The sequence below is a fragment of the Bombus flavifrons genome, chromosome 7 (assembly GCF_040668555.2).
Source record: "Bombus flavifrons isolate JBK064 chromosome 7, iyBomFlav1_principal, whole genome shotgun sequence".
NCBI classification, from domain to species: domain Eukaryota; kingdom Metazoa; phylum Arthropoda; class Insecta; order Hymenoptera; family Apidae; genus Bombus; species Bombus flavifrons.
The window spans coordinates 5039364-5059243 of NC_138448.1; the positions used below are offsets into that span (position 1 = coordinate 5039364).

General features: G+C 36.1%; 1 long non-coding RNA gene across 1 annotated transcript in view; it reads right to left on the reverse strand.

The window, feature by feature from the left end:
- Positions 1–18941, reverse strand: part of LOC138182009 (uncharacterized) — an 80421-nt gene extending 61480 nt beyond the window's left edge. The window contains exons 1-4 of the long non-coding RNA XR_011173670.1: positions 18806–18941; positions 16287–16671; positions 15941–16221; positions 13496–13856 (exon numbers count right to left, since the gene is read on the reverse strand). This is a non-coding gene — a long non-coding RNA (uncharacterized LOC138182009). The remainder of the gene's footprint in view (positions 1–13495; positions 13857–15940; positions 16222–16286; positions 16672–18805) is intronic.
- Between the last annotated feature and the right edge of the window lie 939 nt (positions 18942–19880).

Sequence of the window (19880 nt, forward strand, 5' to 3'; positions counted from 1 at the left end):
AACCACCTACACTGACAAATGCTACCCCTAATGAATCTCGTGAATTCCTTACGAACCATTCCTCCGATAATAAAAATTGATTCAAAGCTATTTTCTTTAATTATCGCTTCATATTTGTTCCTTTTATCTTCAGAATTCTTAGTATGCAATTTTCTTTTATTTCTGCGTCGTTGGATATTACTAGACCGCGGACTTACATCTTTATGGACGCGATTAAAGAAATATAATTTAAATTGAAATTCGTTTTATTTATCAAAGATTATAACGAATACTATTCATGATACTTGATATAATTTTCTATGCTGTATACGTTCTGACCACGTTTGCAACTTTAAATTTCACATACATAATTGCATAAAAATTCACAGTCTGGTGATTAGTAAATTGCGATTTCATTTATGAAAATAAATTGGAAGTTTTAGATGAAGATATAATTAGAGGTTTGTGTGCCCGGTAATTTGAAAGTACATTTCCGTAGAGAAAAATATCTTGCTACGATAGCAACGCGTTTATTGAATGTGACATTTCTTGGTTTATTACGTATTTATTTTTGAATGGCGCTTTACAAGCTTTTAATTAACTGTTTGTGTTTCATATCGGAATGAACAGATTGGCATATTAAACAGCAAAACAACTCATGCAATTTTGTTGCAATTTTCTGTTTTCGAGCGTAAAAAGTTATTTATCAAGATAATGAGGAACGAAACGGAACAATTGCAAATTAAAATCTTTAAAATTCATGTTTGAGACAGATTTATGGTCTCTATGATGATGAATTATTTATCAAAATTGGTCATTAACCTTTGCAAATGTTGTATATTGCTTATAAATATAAATAGAAGCGGACATATATATATATATATATATATATATATATATATATATATATATATATAATAATTATAATTATATTATATATATATAATATAATTATAATGCGCTAACATGAAACAAATATCTCATTAAAAATCTATGAATCCCTTCTTTCGTTTCTTTTATTTGAAATTAAATTTTATTGCGTATCTGCTATTAGTTCGTTCGTAACAAAGCTGCTAATCCTTTCTTCTAGTGACTTTTTCTACATTGAAGACTTTCGATAGGGATGAAGATTTTGTAATAGAAATTAATGTCCTTTAGATAAATTAGATAAATTAATTTTTTACAGGAGCCTTATATATATAATATTCACTTCTTGATTTCCATCATATCGTTCCCTATTTTCCTTTTCTTTCTCTCTAATAACTCTCCATATCCTTAGATTAAAAACGAAATCTAACTATAGATAAATATCTATAACCAGTAATATATTTCGAATTTTATTACAGTAAAATAATAATAAAATTCGTGCATTTATCTAAAAAAAGAACAAATCAATTTAAATCAAGAATGACTATACCAAGTGGAAGCAACGTTCGCGATGTACATACTAAGACAAAGTCGTAACGAGAATAATGGTTGCCCCACGAATTTAATGAAAAATTTAATGGAGAATTTAATGAAGAATTTAATGAAAACTCGGGTCGTATCTTCTGGTCCGGAGGACGATTAATCTTCTGACAAGGGCCTCGTTGAGGGCCGATCCGATCGTCTCGGTTCGTTCTGTACGTAGCCATGCGCGTCGGATTCCTTCCGCCGGACGAAACTCATTCCCGATGACTCGGCGGTATGTTTTCGAGCAGCATGGGAACCACAATTAGGGCTCACGGGCCAGAAATGGCGGAATAATCCCACTGCTTTGTTCGCCATTTGGTATTCGATCGTGATTGCTTCTCCGGATAAGAAAATCGACGACGACTTCTTCGTTTATCGATCGCATCTCCTCCGTGGCAAGAAGCTTCTTAAAATCCACGGACATTTGTATACAAGCTTGACGACACGTTTCCAAGCGTGTCGATTTTTTTACGACAGATTTCTTCAAACGGAACTTTATTTACTACTTTCTCATTGGATGAAAGTAATACTAAAATACTGTCTTTCCTAAAATAGTATCGCATTTGTGAAGTGTCTAACGACAAGAGCTTTTATATAGTACTTTTTAAACAAAAATCTTCATCTTAGATCTTCATTTATTTATTACGATTTTCTCAGTATGTTTTCATCGCTGTAAATCCAGAAATTGCCTTCGAGCAAATATTTCTCCTTTAATATTTATACAAATTAATAAGAGCTGTTAACCATCCAATAATTTCAGCATTCACAATGTAACCGATTTATAAAGCGGTTCTTGAAAATTAATTAATATTCTCCACTTGTAGCGTTTCCTAATTAAAAGATCCAACTCTCTTATGCCATAACTAGGTTGGAGATGGAATTTGTCTGCTAAATACGTTATTCGAACCGGTGTCGTCAGAAGAGAGAAATACCGCGACAAGTATCGAGTTTCCACGTTTATTTCGAAAATTTTGTCATCGTACGGAAAACGAGGTCTGACCTGGAATTTTACCTCGCAATCAGCTGATTCCTGAATTCGTGTGTACATCTAATTATCGACACCGAGTTTGCGCAAAGTCAACTTTTCATGTCCCCGTTTCGAATTTTAAACAGCCATTCGTACGAAACGTAAAGCGAGTTTCGAACACGCGGCTACGTTCACCCTGTCAATTTATTCTTCAAGTTCTAATCGAATTAACGATTCTCGATCAAAGGTTCTTTCGTTGCGATACAAAGAATTTCTATGAAAAAGAAACAAGAAAATTTACTTGTATTACTTCTTCACCGAGGCCCATCGTTAATCTTTATCAATAAAAAGCAAAGAGATTATTTAAAAGTAAAGATATCTAATCTCGCATGATTTTTCCTCTAATTGGAAAGAAAGACTTCGTCTTCCTAAAAACCAACTCTATCCCTGTCTCGGCAAAATCTATTGAATTTCGAAGGATCTCGTCACCGGTCAACTCTTAATAGCCCAAGCGCCCCGTTAAGCCCATCGTCGCAACCCTAATTGCACGAAAAAGAATCCCCTTGGCTGCTTATTACAAGATCGCTCTGTCCCCTCTAATTTTCCTCCTCGTTATCGTCGATTTCGAAACTTTCAGCGAACACTTAATTGGTATGTTGTTATATCGATGGAATAAACGAATTGGGTTAGATACAGACCGAGGAAAGCGGACGATAGAACAAAACCGAGAGAAATTAAATCGTTACAAAAACAAACGACACAAAAGGAAGGAAAATTGAATAGACGAGAAAAGGAGGAAAGGAAAGATAGAGAGAACAAATTCGTAAAGAATTGAAGGTGAAGGTAAATCTTGGAACGAGGATGAAATACCGACGGTGGAACAGGGGATGGCAAGGATGGGAGAAGTGGAAGAAGTAAGTAAGGAAACGCTGGAGAACAAGAATAAGTTTCTGTAATTTTACTGAGCAAACAGTAGTAATGGGCTTGGGGAATTCTCCAGGACTTCTAAGTGGCGGACTATCGGGGGACTGGCTTGCGACTTCAGCAATTCCGTAATGACACTTCTCGGATGTAGCTTGGCACGTGTTACGAAGCTTCCAATTAGCGTTGCTCTCGTTTACATTAGAAATCGCCGCTCGCCGAGCGTAAAACTAGTCGCTGTTCGCCGCCTAAAGACAGCACCTGGCGCATCAAGATCGTTAATTACTTAATTACCCGGCTACCGTGCGTCCTGGGGCGCAATTTTCGCTGGCTAATGGTAGCTGCGAGAACGCCGCTTCTACGCGTCTCCCAACCTACGAAAATCTTGACGAAACCAACTCTTTGCGGGGACACTTGTTTAACGTAAATCCACTAAGCGACGAAAAAATTACGGGTTCTGAGAAAAGATCGAAGTTTCAGTTGGAATATTTTGTCGTTTTTCATCGACATACAACGAGAAAGATGGTTTCGCAGTTTCTGTCTGATTGATTAACAAATTTAACGATGTTGGTTTGGTAATATGCGAATCATTTAGAAGTTAAACCGATCGGTTCCATCCGAATCATGATGTCAAACCGATTTCTTGAAAAATTAACGCTTTCTAGTTATGTTCTGCGCGATGCTTCTTACTACGTTGCCTCTATCATTTATTTCTGTGCGTTATCGATTTTCACGAGGAAATCAAATTTACGAGCGTATTTATTAATTTAGTTTTTAAGCTGTCGGCTTAACCATAATGATTATATATCATATTATTTAGTTGTAGGATCAAACGTTAATCGTTAAACGCACTTTAAATAGCGGATTAAATGTATATTTTGTTACTCGTATTATTTTGACCAAACTTTTTCCCTTTTTGAAACTGAAAAAAATTTGTTTACACGCGTACCAACACGGGCGGAGGTAGCAAAAATTTTCAATTACCTCACAGCATCTGCATGTTTTAATAAAACTAGCAATATGTGTGCTAATAAATTAAGCCCCACCGATTCGCACGCTAATGGTATATTTCAAAATTAAACTTCGTTCGCGCGCCCTTTATGAAAAATTCATATTTACGCCAAAACTTTTTTCAAAGAGGTATATAAATTAAACGATTCTCTCATAAAAGCACAATATTAAACTCGATCTATAAAAGAAATTTCTGCACGTATTAACACTCGTGCAACCATCTCTCTCTCTCTCTCTCTCTCTCTCTCTCTCTCTCTCTCTCTCCCTCCCTCCCTCTCTCTCTCTCTCTCTCTCTCTCAACCAAACCTGTTTAGTATTATTCAAATATGTCACTGCGAAATTTCGATATTCCCTTATAAAACATTCTTAATATCAATAGAAATCCATTAAGAATAATTAAAACTCCATAAATTCCACAAAACAAAGTCACTACAAAGGTCGTCACAATCTTTTCACAAGAATCAATTATTTCTTTAAAATTCTTTCATTAAAATAAAGTCAAAGTTACAATCACTAAAACACTACAATGTGTATAAAAATCTATCGATTCAACAAATCATCATTAATATACAGGACATCGTAATTTTTTCACAAAAATTAATGTTACATTAGATGGATAACGACATTTGTCTTTCACTAGTGTATATGAATGAAGAATGTACTAGTGCAAGAATGTTTTTTACGAAGGACATATATTTATAAAAAGAATGGGATAAATATGTTATTCCTCGATTATATGCGTAACTCGATTTTACACAAAAATAACAACGCTTTATGTGTTCGAGGAAACGCGATTGAACTTATTTTAGTCGACTTAATATTTTATCAAACATACCATTAAAATAAAATCAGTATCTTCAGTATCGGTATCTTTAAAATACAAGCTCAAAATATACCAAATCTATAAAATGAAATTGATTTAGTGATTTCAACAAAGACCACAGCTTCGTAAAATTACTAACGCTTCTGTGTCACGTATCGATCGCTGAAAAAACGTACAGAAGGTACAAGAAAGACGTATCGCGACGCGAGACGTGGCGTGGAAAGAAAACTCACGATCCTGGCCGGAAAGCAGCAGATTTATGCGAATGTTTAATGAGAGTCTCGGTAAACGAGACTCGGGCAAACGAGATTCTGTCGGAGAGATTCCAATATCATGTATGAAGCGGAGCAAAGTACACTTGAGGGGTAGCTACTTCCTGCCGGCGCTGCACGGCGGCAGCTGCTTTTGTATATTCAATTTAGGGTAATAACCAGCGCCGTGGGTAATTTGCTGGCGTACGCAGACTTTATGATCATGTTACTGATCGTGTAAAAGAATGAAAATTTTATTTATCATTAATGGATATTTATAGCATCGACATCCCACGAATGTGTTTATACCAGATTTTCGAGAATATTTCTAATATATGGATATTCAGACATTTACCTTGAATTGTAAGTGATAGAAGCTTGGAACTATAAAATACGATTTATTACATTTATTGATATAATACTGAACTCGTATAGTGAAAACTCCTTGATCTTGAGATATTTGAAAAAATTGTCTTTAAAGGTGTAACCATTTACCAAATTAAGAATATAATTATGCAATAAAACCTATTATATACAGCTATGATGATCACGAAAAGAAACAAAATAATTGAAATTCGATTTGTTCACAATTTTAAAATATAGAATATATGTTCTATAAAAAATAAGCAAATGTCTAGATATTTTTGTACGGTAGTGTATTATATCACTGATCGATCAAAATTTCTTAATATACAAATTCACTGGGCTTTGGTCAAAAAACAATCGTAAATGGAATATTGTAGAAGGGTAGAAGCGTTCACATTTAATCGACGATGTGCCGTACAACAGTAGTATCCGGTTTCCACGGTACGTAAAAAGATCGACGGATAAAGGGAGTCCAATAATAAAATAATGGCACTGGCACGCGATCCATGGGGATATCAGTGGTCGCGTGCACGATGTGAGTCTGTGCCCCGTAGGAAATTATTTCTTCGTTTCACGTGCGAGCTGACTCTTTATCGAGGGATGATCTATTGCGATCGAGGTGAAATTACATCGACTACCCCACAGGTGCTATTCACCTGAGGATGATAGATTCCTCGGTGAATAAAGAAGCAAGCCTTCCATTTCTTCCTTCCCTTTTCAACGCCATGCTACCTGTTTTATTATCTATTTTTGTCATCTGATTTTCATATCGGATTATCAATCTATGGTGATGTGAAGATCTAACAATAGCTTCTAATCTTGTGGAGATCACAGTGGATTTTGTCAATCGAAAGCCTGCGATCATTTTCCAAGCTGTACCGATACTGAATTCGAAATTAGTGACATAGATGTCAATTGATTTTTGATTAAGTGGCAGAGTTTTCTGATGTAACAGAATGTTTGATTAACATATTTTTTTTTTAATTTTTTGGTGATTCGAATAATGATGTTAATCTTTCAACTGGTAGAGTTTTACGAAAATTTGTCTGTATTAAAATTACAAAAATGAATGTCTGTAGTACTATAGTAAATGATAAGATATATAATCTCTATGACTCCTAACAGACAATGTAAATTTGTAATCTGTCAATTATGTGAAAAGGTAGCACGTGCTGCATTTAATTATTAATTCATCGTTCAGTTATAGTCTAAACATTGAGCGAATTTAAATATTGTTAGGATATTTATGAACAATATCAATATTCGATGAGCAACATACGATGTAAAATTTTAGTCCTCAAGTGAATATTATTTAAAGTTATTGGAACCACATAACATTTCTTATTAAAAAGAAATTAAAATATTAAAAGACTGTAATATAAAGAATTAACGTGAACAAGGATACGTTTATTCATTTTTTAATATAAAAGAACGACGTGATTACATTATTTTTAAACATTGTTCTTTCTACCTTAATTGTGCTTCATTTATTAAAATTTGTTCATTCCTTCCTCTACCGCGTTGTTTAATATTTATTAATTTCAAATGAATGGAAATTATGCAGCAATTATTACAAACGCTTTCATACGATGCAATGATCTCATCTTGAATGGAATATTTATAACGGGATACGGCGCTTTATTTCCAGAAACATGGTAAATTGCTTTCGCCGCTGATAGTGTCTTCGTCGAACATGTCTATTAATTACGTTAATTATCCCGTTCTGATGAATACAGGACAAAGTATGTTTCATGCCTCATTACCATAATTTACAGTACAAATAAACCGTGGAATGAAATACAAAGAAATTGTCGGATTCATGATAAGAAATTTAAACCCTGGCAATCAGTTTGCTGCATAAATATACTGTTTATTAACACAAATTTATGAAAAAACTCTGAATCTACAAGTAATCCATACGGAATTCGAGAACAGAACATCAAGCTGTAGAAAATTTTTATGAATATGCGTTGCATAAAACTCTTTGAAATGTTATTAGCGTTCTACTAAGACACTGTCATCATATATATTTTTCTTCGCTAAATTCTTCGTCAATTTCTTAAATCATCCAACAATTATCATACACCACACATAAAATATTTACCGAGGAAAGAACATCCCAGAGTTTGAGAACAACATATGACTGTTAAACATACGCACAAATCCCACTCGACGGCCGCGTTTGATCCTTTCTTTCGCTAAGAATCTCATCGGTCCAACGAGTGACCAAACATCAAACAAGCTCTACAAACCGCGCGTATACCTCTAAAAAATCTGAGAAAACATTCGTCCGCCAAACAGACGAACGATGTTTAACAACCCTCTTCGGATTGTCTCGCCTGGCAGAGGAAAAGAGGCCGGTCGAGAAGCGACGAAAGGTCGATTCGAGGGGTGGTTTGCTCGGAAACGGGATACACTCGAGTATTTTTTCAACGGAGAGCCGCGAAAGAAGGACCTCCAACCTCGTGAAGAACGAGATTCCCTCGAAAGGAGTGGAACCGGTTCTGGAGGCACGTGGCAAAAGCCGAACCTGGAGCGTAAGTCCCATCGAAGCAACGCAAACGAAAGTAGCTCGTACGCTGACTCGAGTTCCCTCTGTTTGAGCTTATCACACGCGTACGTCCCCATTGTTTGCATGGTTAGCAAAAAAAAAAGAAAAAAAGGAAAAAAAAGAGAGGCCGCAAACAGGCAAATCGAGGGATGTTTTTTCTGACGACAGGTAGAGAGAGGGGAAGAGAGAAAGAGAGAGAGAGAGAGAGAGAGAGAGAGAGAGAGAGAGAGTGAATTCTCTCGCGGTACGCTGCTTTCGGCGTCCTCGAAACACCGATCGAGATTGTTTCTTTCTTTGCGTCTTCAACTCGAGATATTTCGCCAAACGCCAGGACAAACAGTTTCGCGAGTCAGCGAGACGCTTTCCAAACGGAATAAAGGACCAACTCCCAGTAAACACTTGTCACTTGTCCTTTGTGGTCTTTCTTTTCCTTTTTACGTAGACTGTTTTTCCTCTGCTTCCTTGATATGAAGAGGTTTCGATAAAACCGTGCCCGATGAAGTGTTTCTGGAGTTGTGCAAATTGTTTGTAGCAAATGTGAGAACGATGTTAAAATACACAAGGTGGTTGGTAACTGGTGGTACAAGCGGAAAGGGGGTGATTCTACGCGAAAAAAGAAGTCGAAAAAATACAATAAAAATTTTTTTTTTAATTTTTTTTTTTAATTTTTCCATCGAGACAGCGATCTACAGTGAAATCCGTTATAACGTACCGCACGCGTACCGAGCGAAAATTCAAAGTCGATTTTCTCAAAAACAAAGCCTTAAACGAAAAATTTTTATTCTATATTTTCGACTTCTTTTTTTGGGTAGAATCACCCCTTTTCCGCTTGTACCACCAGTTACCAACCACCCTGTATATGTAGTTTGTATGTAATAATTGATTACATAAGTGGTAATTATTTTTGGATAGTTTATATCTTTTCTGCTATATGTAATTTTTATTTAGACGAATGGTGATCCGTTTTGAACTTTCGTGAGTTATTTTTCCTCTGTTTCGTCCATATGAAAGAGTTTCGATAAAATCGTGCTCGGTAGAGTGTTTTTGGCGAGAGTGCAAATTGTTTTTAGCGAATTGTATAAGAGTGGGTGATGTTTATTGAATTTGATGGATTTTGAATTTTTACAATGTATTTTTACTTGTTGGCAGGACATACAAAATAAATAAATGGTTATTATTTTCTGTGGCTTATATCATTCTACTTTATATACTCGATAGGAGATACGCGTTAAGATACACAATTTAATTTCCATTTTTTCCGTTGATCAGTGGTCGAAAAACAAAAAACACATGCTTTTCCATCAGTTGCTGTCAGTACGCTAAAAGAATAGGTCCCTTTGATTCATAGCGATCTGACAGGTGCATCTATCCGGAACTTTATTAAAAACACTGGGTCATCATCGCTATCATCGATTCGCGTACATCAGTCCCTGCGGGTCGATCGAACGCATCTAGTGGACCTTTCGAAACGAATTCGTCCTGGGACGACCTAAATGCGGCCAACAAAAGGATAGAAAAGATAGACTGAAATAAACTACATATAAATAAAAAAAAAGGAATTGGAAATTGAAAAAAAAAAGATGAAAAAGTGTTAAACAAATAGGTGATTCTTGCGAATTCAGGACCGGTCGAATAGAGAAGAAAGGTAAAAAACAAAAAGCAGTGACCAACGATGTTTCGATTACCGTCCATCCTCTCCAGCACGAAAACGAACCATTCGGTGCAATAACGTCCGTGTAATGGTTGTTTCAGCTTTTGTCTCTCTTCTTTTGCGAAATAACTGCATGTTGTGAAATCGGTACACAGTCGATTTATCCCCGTGCATGTAGCACCCCATGACTCCTGCCATTTTTTCTTTTCTTCAAAGTTGAAACTTCATTATTCTTTTTTCTTCTACCGCTTCCTTTCTCCATTACCCTCCCAGACGTTCCTTCTTTTTTGACGATCCCTTTTTATTCCATTCACGATCGTCCTTTTACCCGGTTTTTCTGCTTCTCTGTTGTTCATTCGTTTCTTCTTCAGCTTCTTCTGCCTGCCCCTTTTATCTCTTTGTCTTTTCTTTTCTCTATCTCCATCCGCCACTTTGACCCACTTGCTACTTTTCTGCATTAAACTTTTCTTCTCCTGCTCTTTGAACTTTCTCACAATCGACCTCAGTGTTTGTCTTTCCGTTCGATCGATATTTCATCGATCGCGTTCTCTGACTGTCACTTAGCTTCTTTTTGGTACCTCATATTGTTTCCTACGAATTTATATTCTATACACTCGAGATTTTTCCTTGAATGATCGAGGCATTTTTTCCTTTAATTGATAATCGAAGAGTTGCGACGTTAAACGACGAAGTGTCAAAGAAACAGAAAACGATCTTTTTAGAGGGATAAATTTCACTAATCCAATGTATTTTTCACCATTTATTCTTCCTTTAAATTTGTAAATGTATGCTGAAAATTCATAGCGTGTAAGTGATATACGACGCAAATGCTCGAATCAACAGAAGCATAAGTTTCTGTTTCTAGTGTATATTCTCGATTTTGCTACTTGAGTGTTTCAATCAGATGGAGGAAAATTTTAGGAAATATTTGAAATGGTAAAAACTTATTACATTCTCCAAAATAAAATATCGCGCTTCGTTTTACAACCAATTAAAGCGTCGGTTATAAATTCGAATTAATGGTTTGCCGTCGCTTAAGCCTGGATTATTAAACCGTCGAGCAAAGAGTTCTTTTTATCAGGATAATTATCACAACGGCAATTTACTTTCAAAAATACCTCCACGAAAATTTCGTGAAATTCTTTGAGAGCGACACTTTTGCAGAAATTTAGCAAAGCGCCACAGGCTGGTGCATCTTTCTTCTTATTTCGTGTCTGGTTACCAACTTTTTCCTGTTTCAACGAGCAGACAGAAGAGTAACGCATTTCGCGTGATGAGAGTGCACTCGTGATAATTTATCCTATTGTAGGTGGAAAATTTAGAAGGGACTTAAGAGTCCAGGTCATTTGAGGCATTTTAGATAATGAGAAGGTCTCTGCTAACTAGTTTCCCGGAAATGAAACGTTTCTAACTCTTTCTAAATGTGATGTGAAATTGTACCGATCTACTTAAACGATATTCTTGAGGACTAAACTTTTTCATAACGACATATTGTCTTTTAAAAAAGTTTCTACAGAATTTTTCGAGCGTATACGCGAGGCTGTGTTAGGCTAGCGATGTTCCTAAAATTTTTCGATTGATCAGACCATCTTTCACAAACTTCCGCAAACATAATACCGATATGTAACAGTAAAACCATCGACTAAAGCATAAAATTCGAACCGAGGAGATCAAAATGAAAGATATCTAATGCAAGTAAACCTAATTCAAAACCTTAGTCGTCTATTTTTCTAAAAAAAAAAAAAAAAAAGAAAATGAAACTTTAAGTCCCAAGAAATGTATCGCTAAAAATCCATAAAATTTCTGTGAAAAATTATGAATTGATCATTTTGACCATTCTGTTACATGCACCGTTAAAAAAGACACATTTTTCGTGTTATTCTTCGCAGTTTATCAAAAAATTCAGAGATCTTCTGCAGGCTACGTTTCTCGACGAGCGATTTCATGTCTAAGGACACCCAAGACCTTGTGGCTACCACCACGTTTCATCGGGGCACTGACTCCATACGTCCATAACGACCCCATCGGATTTGGCCCCGTCGACGTCCACCTTAGCAATTCGTTTTCTCGAGTTCTTCTCCTCCTTCGTTCCTTCCTTCGCTCAGTTCTCGCTTTTTGGTCTGGAGCAGCGAACTTCGATGGCTTAACGACGACTCGACGGTGTGTTCAAGCGGAAAGTTCACAGAGACCTCTTAAGGGAATTTATGGATTCTTTTTTCTCGTCTGGTCGAAAGTTAATCCCGTTGAAATTGATCGCAATTGATCGTCTATGGGCACCCGTGAATTCCGCGGCTCGTCGTCCGGGTACCATCCTAAATGATTCGATGAAATTTGGAAGAAATGAAGGTTTCTCCGTTTGAAATATACAATTTTCAAATGTATAGGAATTTGAAGAAAATTTTACTGTTTCTGTAACTGGAACCTTATTTCCCTTCCCCAGATACAATATAGTTTTTCTATAAATAAATAATACAAATAAATATCTTTGCATTTAGCTTCACTTTATCAATTATTACTTGAAAAAACTGTAAAAATGTTACTCGGTCACCACTCGATACCATATACGTACTTATCATGACGATACAATATTCTTCGCCAGATGTGAAGACGATAACGAATATTCAATGAAATAGTAAGTCGTCAAAATGCAATGTGTCCGTTAATAACAACGTACATGTTAAAGAATTAAAGCAAGGGTATTTTTAATATTATGCGCTGAGTATTATTAATGTTAGATTGGATATTACTAAGTTGTGTTAACCATTACATTTTTATACGACACACGAGTATGTGTCTACAAAGATCGTCTTTCATCCGTTGAAACAGTCATTTCTAAAAAATACTACGCGATATTTCGAAACACTACGACAAAAATGCTTTAGGTATCGTCTCCGGAAATAATTTTCACCTGCTAATCCAGCAACCTAACTTACCAAAGATTACGCATTTCCTCGTTCTCGTTACGTGAAATACGTTCAAAGCGTTCATGGCTAATCTCATAGTCAAGCATTTTTCCTACAGGAGGTACAACACGGACGAAGGTTTAAGCAGATCGTATCGAATAAAGCATCGAGATCGCGATCGCGATTCCGGAAGCATCGTCAGATATAAAGCAGTTCTCTCGGATACTCAGGACTAGTCGGTCCCGCGAAAAGATAAATGGGTTCGTTCCCTCAAAAGTAACACGTCGACCCCGTTTTATCAGGAATTCGTTCGTTCACGTGGCAGGTTGCATTAAACCCAGCCGTGGCGCGATAACGAACAGCCGGCACTGTTATTATTCTGTAATCCTACGGCTGTGACGTTTCGAACGGATTGATTCGCGGCCGTGTATAATTACGCGAGCCTTTATCGCGCGCGAGCAAACGAAGAAACGGAGAAACAACGAAGGGATCGGTAAAGTGGGGAGGGTTAATGGAAGCGGAAAGGAAAGGGTGTGTCTCGCAGGGAAAAAGAAGGACGCGGTAACGAAGAGCCAGGCAACCCGGCAATTCTGATCTCTTTTAAAACTTTGTTAACTCACCAAGACACGCTGTACATGCCGAGACATTTTTGTTATTCCCCTGATGGAAGTTTTTAAGGCGAACAAGCTTTCTGGGAAGGTAACTTGTACATATATTGCAGATCGTTTTGACATCTTGAAAGCTATGATGAAGATAAAGGGGTTCGTTGTAACTTGTACCACTTAAAGTGGATTCATTGGTTAGAGGTAGTTTAAAACGATTTTTCTCGGAAAGAAGTTTTTGTAGAATATGAAAGAATCCATCGATGAGTGCGTGCAAAAATATAGTATATAATTTAAACAGGACGTGTAGTTGCATTTTTAATTGCCACTGTAATGGGACACGACCGTCATGATGATGTTGACAAGATTCCAAGCCAAACTGAAAATATATCTAGAAGTTACAAGACATTCATGACAAACGCATATATTTAGTAGAAAATTAGTAGACAGCGCGAATGACCGTCTTAAAGATACAATGAATGTTAAGAATGGTTCTATTGAAACTTGTCGATGTAATAAGTACTTGACTGTTTAAATACTTTCGTGATCTTTGCAAAATATATACTTGCATTATATACATTTTTATGTTTGTTCTAAGTCTCATCAATATAGAGTTAACAAAATTTCAAAATGCTTAGTATAACACACATAATATATTCGTAAAAGGTTTCTACGAGTGTTCGAATACTTTCACGAGCCGCCGTATATAACGAACAATACTTATCCATCTTCTTCGGTACCGAACAACAAAACAAGACACAGATAGAACAGAAGAGAATATGAGGAATGCAGAGGAACGGAACAAAGGGGCACGCAACCCCGAAACATTAATCTCCTTAAAACTAAGCCAAGTATTACGCGATTAGTTGCTGCTTTAAATTCGTTCGGACGGAAGTGGCGGAAGCAGTGGATTTACGGACGGCAACCAGTTGTATCGCGGGTATTACGAAGTTATCGAATAAAATATGCATTCCAGAATCCATACTCTCTCTCGTACGAAAGTTACCTCCGAAAATTATTCGCGCGCTTGCGTTTCTGACCGTGGTTTGAACACCGCGAGCATAAATAAAGGAGAATTTGCCGAACGGCATATATCCTTGGAACGTTAATCTTCTTAAAACCACGCGGCAAGTATTATGTGATTAGTTGCCGCCTTAAATTCGTCCCAGCGTAATCTTTTTATAAGAGGATTTCTGGTTTGCTCTCGTGGTGCCGCGTATTAATCAGTTATCGAACGAAACAGATTTGTCCCGCTCGATTGTGATATCTTTACCACATCTGCTTTTTTATCGAACGATTATATGGCTGACGAGTTTCTTGAAATTAAATATGAAGTTAATTCCTTCGAGGAGAGTGGTATAATTTTGGTATTTCTACTTAATGATTATTGTAAGATGATACAAAACATTATACTGCCATTGTAAGTATTGTAAATATAGATAATCTTGTGAAAAAGATAGCACTACTTATATTCTTCTATTGTTAAAAATGTGAAACGCAAAACATTGGTTTAATTGTTTTTTGTATTATTGTACAACAGAGTTGAAACGTTCGTTGATTTTTGTACTCAAAAGAATTCATAAATGAAATAATATTTTGAACAGAATGAAGAATTCAGAAGGTTCCTTACCACATCAATTTTCTAAAATTCTAATCTTCCTGGAGCAGTTTTAACAATTTGGAATTGAAATCTCTTATCACATATTGGAATTTACAAGTTTTAAGGAAGCGAAACATTTATTGCGCGATGATTTTCTAAATACTACAATATCGATTAATTATTATATCTTATTTACTTAAATTATAATATTTGATAATATTGGTCACTTTTATCCTCTTTATTTTAAGTTATACGAGCTCTTAAGTTTTCTTCAGAAATTCTATAGTATGAGACGAATCAAATTTCTGAACTTTTGTTAAATTTCCTTAATGAAACAAGTTACTATCGAAATTAGGAACTATGTACACATTCCACTATACCTCGATATGTCAGTAAATGTGACGCGTGTGTAAGTTTATTAATGTTTACCAAGGCGCAATTTCCTATTGGCCCAGGGCGTTTCATTAGCGTTAGATGTCTCAAGATAGTCGCGATGTCACATGAATTACCAAACTGTCTCTTGTACTGAGATGGGAATGATCACTTTTTGCTATTATCCTAATCGCTTTGCTAATATATCTTGTATTATTAAGATGAAATAGAGAATTGTTGTAGGTACTCGATCATTAAATACACGTAGCATTTTCGACGCGAGTATTGGAATTCACATTCGGTACTCGGTACGCGGAACCTATAGCCAGTATCAATAATTTTCGTAATCTCAGAATTTACTTTTCAACTGAAAACAATATTTACATTTTAAATAATATTCCAGGAATATCATAATATCTTCATAATTACCTAAAAATCTCGCTAATTCTAAGTACCAATTATCAACGCAATAATCAACCTCTAATACCTACCTCTTTGCAATTACAATATAAACAGACAACTCGACGACTGTCTCCAATAATAATCAAAACAATTATATCGTTGTCGCTACCGCCGCTTTTAGAAGAACAAAAGCGCCGACAACGCGGTTCCCTCGTTTAAGCTTCGTTCATCCTGGTCTATGGCCCCACGGAGGAAGGAACAATTTAGGGGCGGAAATCATCGATTACTACGCAAGGATTAGTGGTTTGGTCCTCGGGCCAAATCTCCCCTACACGCCATCGGTATATCTTGCATGTCTCCCAATATGACCCTAAATTAGATAGATTCTGGAGGCTTAACGTTGCGAGAGAACTCGACTGATTTGTCTGCAAATACCTTTATCCCTCTCTGTTTCCCACTCTTCCTACGTTGAGTCTCTCTCCCTCTCTCTCTCTCTCTCTCTCTCTCTCTCTCTCTGTCTTTGTCTTCCGTTTACGAGCAAAAGTTATATTACCCAGGCGTTTCCCAACGTCACCACGCCGACGAATCCGCGCTAATTTCGAGCGAGCGCCTGGGGATCCTTCGAGAAGCGCATTTCCGGAATTCGTGAACCCTTTGATGTCGAGTAAAGGTGGGCAAGGAGAGGGTTCGAAGAAGAGATTCTCCTGTCGAGATAGGTTTTTGTTCGTCTACTTGATGCGTCGGGTACTTTAATGGATGATTCATTCGTTCGCTCGTGGAATCGTTGTTTTATCGAGGGTGCTAATTTCATTTCGTCGAACTGAAAGTTTATAACCACGTTAATGTATTATGTAAAAGCTGTCTTCGTAGTAAATTGTAATAAATGAATTGAATTACTGTGCTTAGGAACATTTCATCTAATGAGATCGAATCTGTGTATACGAATGAAAAAGCATTTCACAGTTGATTTTAATTAACTAATTCTCCGTTCATTATCGTACATTAATTCGTTCATTATCATCGTCTTCGATTATATTAACTTAAAAATCTAACTCCATTAAATTACACAACGGATTCCCTAGACCACAAAACAACCTCAAACACTGCAACAACTTTAACAAACTTTGTTCGCCCTAACTATAAAGTTGAACTTGATTAATTAATGTTCTTCGTTTATTAACTCCTTCGTCATTCATCTCCTTATCCTTATTATCTTAAAAATTCAATTTCTGTAAATTATACAAACTCCCATCCCAAACTACAGAACAACCACCTCAACCGCGACAACTTCAAAAAACATACAAGTTTCACCCTAACCATAAAGCGCAAACTTCTATGGAGTTGATCTTGCTTTGCGCAAAAACGCGCATCGTTAATTAACGTTCTTGCGTGTCGAAAGAACGAAGGCATCGGGTAATGAGTCGCAGCCGACAGAGTTCCGGCAATCCGTAATATTTACCACACGGGTGGTTCGCTGAACTCCACGATCGCATTGCTTTCCTGGCTTGGAAACGCCGACCACCGCTATCCAGGAGCGAAATCTGTTTGAAGGGGTTGTTTTGCAAATACTCCGTGGGAGGATAATACGTAGGGACATCAGCGGAATGATGAATGCGCGTAACAGCTGCTACAAGCTCATGTGGAACGAGGACGCGTGACATCCTGCTAAAAAGCTTCGACGCGTCGTCGAAAAAGCCACCCTCTTTTTCATACCATTCGAGGGTTAAACGAAGGCGACAAACGACCAAGTGATTAAGCCAGTTCTCCTCTGTTTTTTCTCTCTTCTCTCTCTCTCTTTCTTTTTTTTAAGTCCACGCTAGAGGGGCTTTGATTTGACGATGCTTCGATGGGTAGACACGCGAGACGGGCGTGTCTCTCGGGGAAATGTGAAAAATCGATGGCCCCTTTTTAGGTTCGTGATTAAAAGAAGCAACCACTGCGTGACTGTCGAACGCGATATCCGGTCCTCTTTGGCACGCGACACGCAACTATGTGAGATAGTAGTAGTGAGAGTAAGTGAAAGGGGTGGTTGTTGCGGTAAGGTGAATCGGTAATTTTGATCGAAGATAGGGGAAAGATTCGATATTAAGTTTCCTGATGCACGGAAACTCGAAACTTGATTGCGTTTGAATGGAATTAGGATCGTTAGAAGTAGTAGTTTTGGTAGAGAAATCTGTATTTTGATGATTCGATGTGGTTAAGTGAAAATGGAGGAAGAGTTTATCGTAGTTAGAATGTTTTAATCTTTTGATAATGTAACACGAGAGAGAACACGAGAGAGACTCCAGTAAATCGTTATATTACTATAAATTTCATTGAAATATCTTCTTAAATATTGTTATGTGTAACACAGTAATTGTAACACAATATTAATAATAATTATTAATTATTATTACACATCTATAAACATCTTTGTGTGTGTCTGATACAAGTAATGCAATAAAGTTTGAGAATAGGAAAATAATTATTATCTACATTTTTCAGCCTGAATTCTTTTCCATTTTATTATATTGTATTATATTTATTAGAGGGCTAAACGATCAAAATTTTAATAATCTTCAATTTAGATCAGATTTATATTACAAATCCTAATACTTGTGTAACAATTACGATGATATACTTCTACTTCCGTAACATACTTGCGGTTACTGATAGGTTATATTTAACAGTAATACACTTGACATATAACGTTTGCTACTGCGCACTAACCTATATTTTACTTTATAATAACGAAACGATAAAACGATAAAACGATTAATTCACACGAAAATCGAGGCACAATTGAAATCGTCAATAGAATTCACAGGTTTCACTTCCAAATAAAATCAATAATATTTACATTCTGTGAAACACTGTTTTCGTTCTCAAAGATTGTATAATACGTATAATTGATGCATGTAATCGAAATTCATATATAATACGACATACGAGTAAGATACATGAACAACACTTACATAAAGAACGCTGTCGTGGATAGAGGACCTTGGTTGATTGCACAGTCTTGATCTTTACACTTTATTCGCACTAAATTACAAACGAATTGCGCATAAAAGAATTAATATGATACGGAGCGTCCACTCAAAGCGTTGTACGTTGCGAACTCTGCCGGTAGGAGCCGGTTTTCACATACACGAATGATTTCGTATATCTTCGGCCATGTTCGACATTTTCCGAAGAAAACATCGGAAGTGCGTGAATTTCGTACGTTGACACAGAATGAAATATTCAGTTTTGGCAAGTGTGACTACGTAATGTGTAGTTTTATTAATTCATTATTTGTTTCGAAAGATGTTTATTTACATGTAAGTAATAAATTTCTTATCATATATAAACTGTAGTATGTAATATTCTGCGTTTATAAATCGTTAGCTATATTACGCATAACGTTTGCTTATACAGCTCGATATATTAATTTATGTAATTATATATGGGAATGTATAAAGAAGTTTCAAGCGTAACTTTAATGAAAATTTAACCTCGATTACAAAATGTAATAACGTAACGTAAACATTTTAGAGTATCTTTTATTTTTAATAAGACTTTGTTATTTGATGTAGGTTATAAACTTTAAATTGCATACATTCCTTAATAAGAGTATCAGTATGTCATAAAAGTATCATTGTGGTATGTATTCTATTTAAATTACATTAATTATTCAACTCGATTGATTTCTCAACTCTTAAAAGTATTATTTTTAAAATTTCATTAACGCTGTAATAGGCCGCGACTCTTATACTTATATTGATAACATTTGAGACCAATCTGGAAATATATATAAAATTTTCTTGATATTTGTTACAAACATTAGCTAACCTAACCTAACCTGACATTCTCCGCCTGTGTTCCTCTTACAATATTCTTTCTTTTCGTCAAAATCGTGACGTCAGTCACCAAAATCTAGACATACCAAAGAATCTAAAAACGCAAGTACTTACTTTTGTCATAAAATTACTTATTCAGATTCTTACATATGAATACAGTTATTATTAATGTATTTCTAAAAGGAATTGCGTTATTTTTAATATTTAA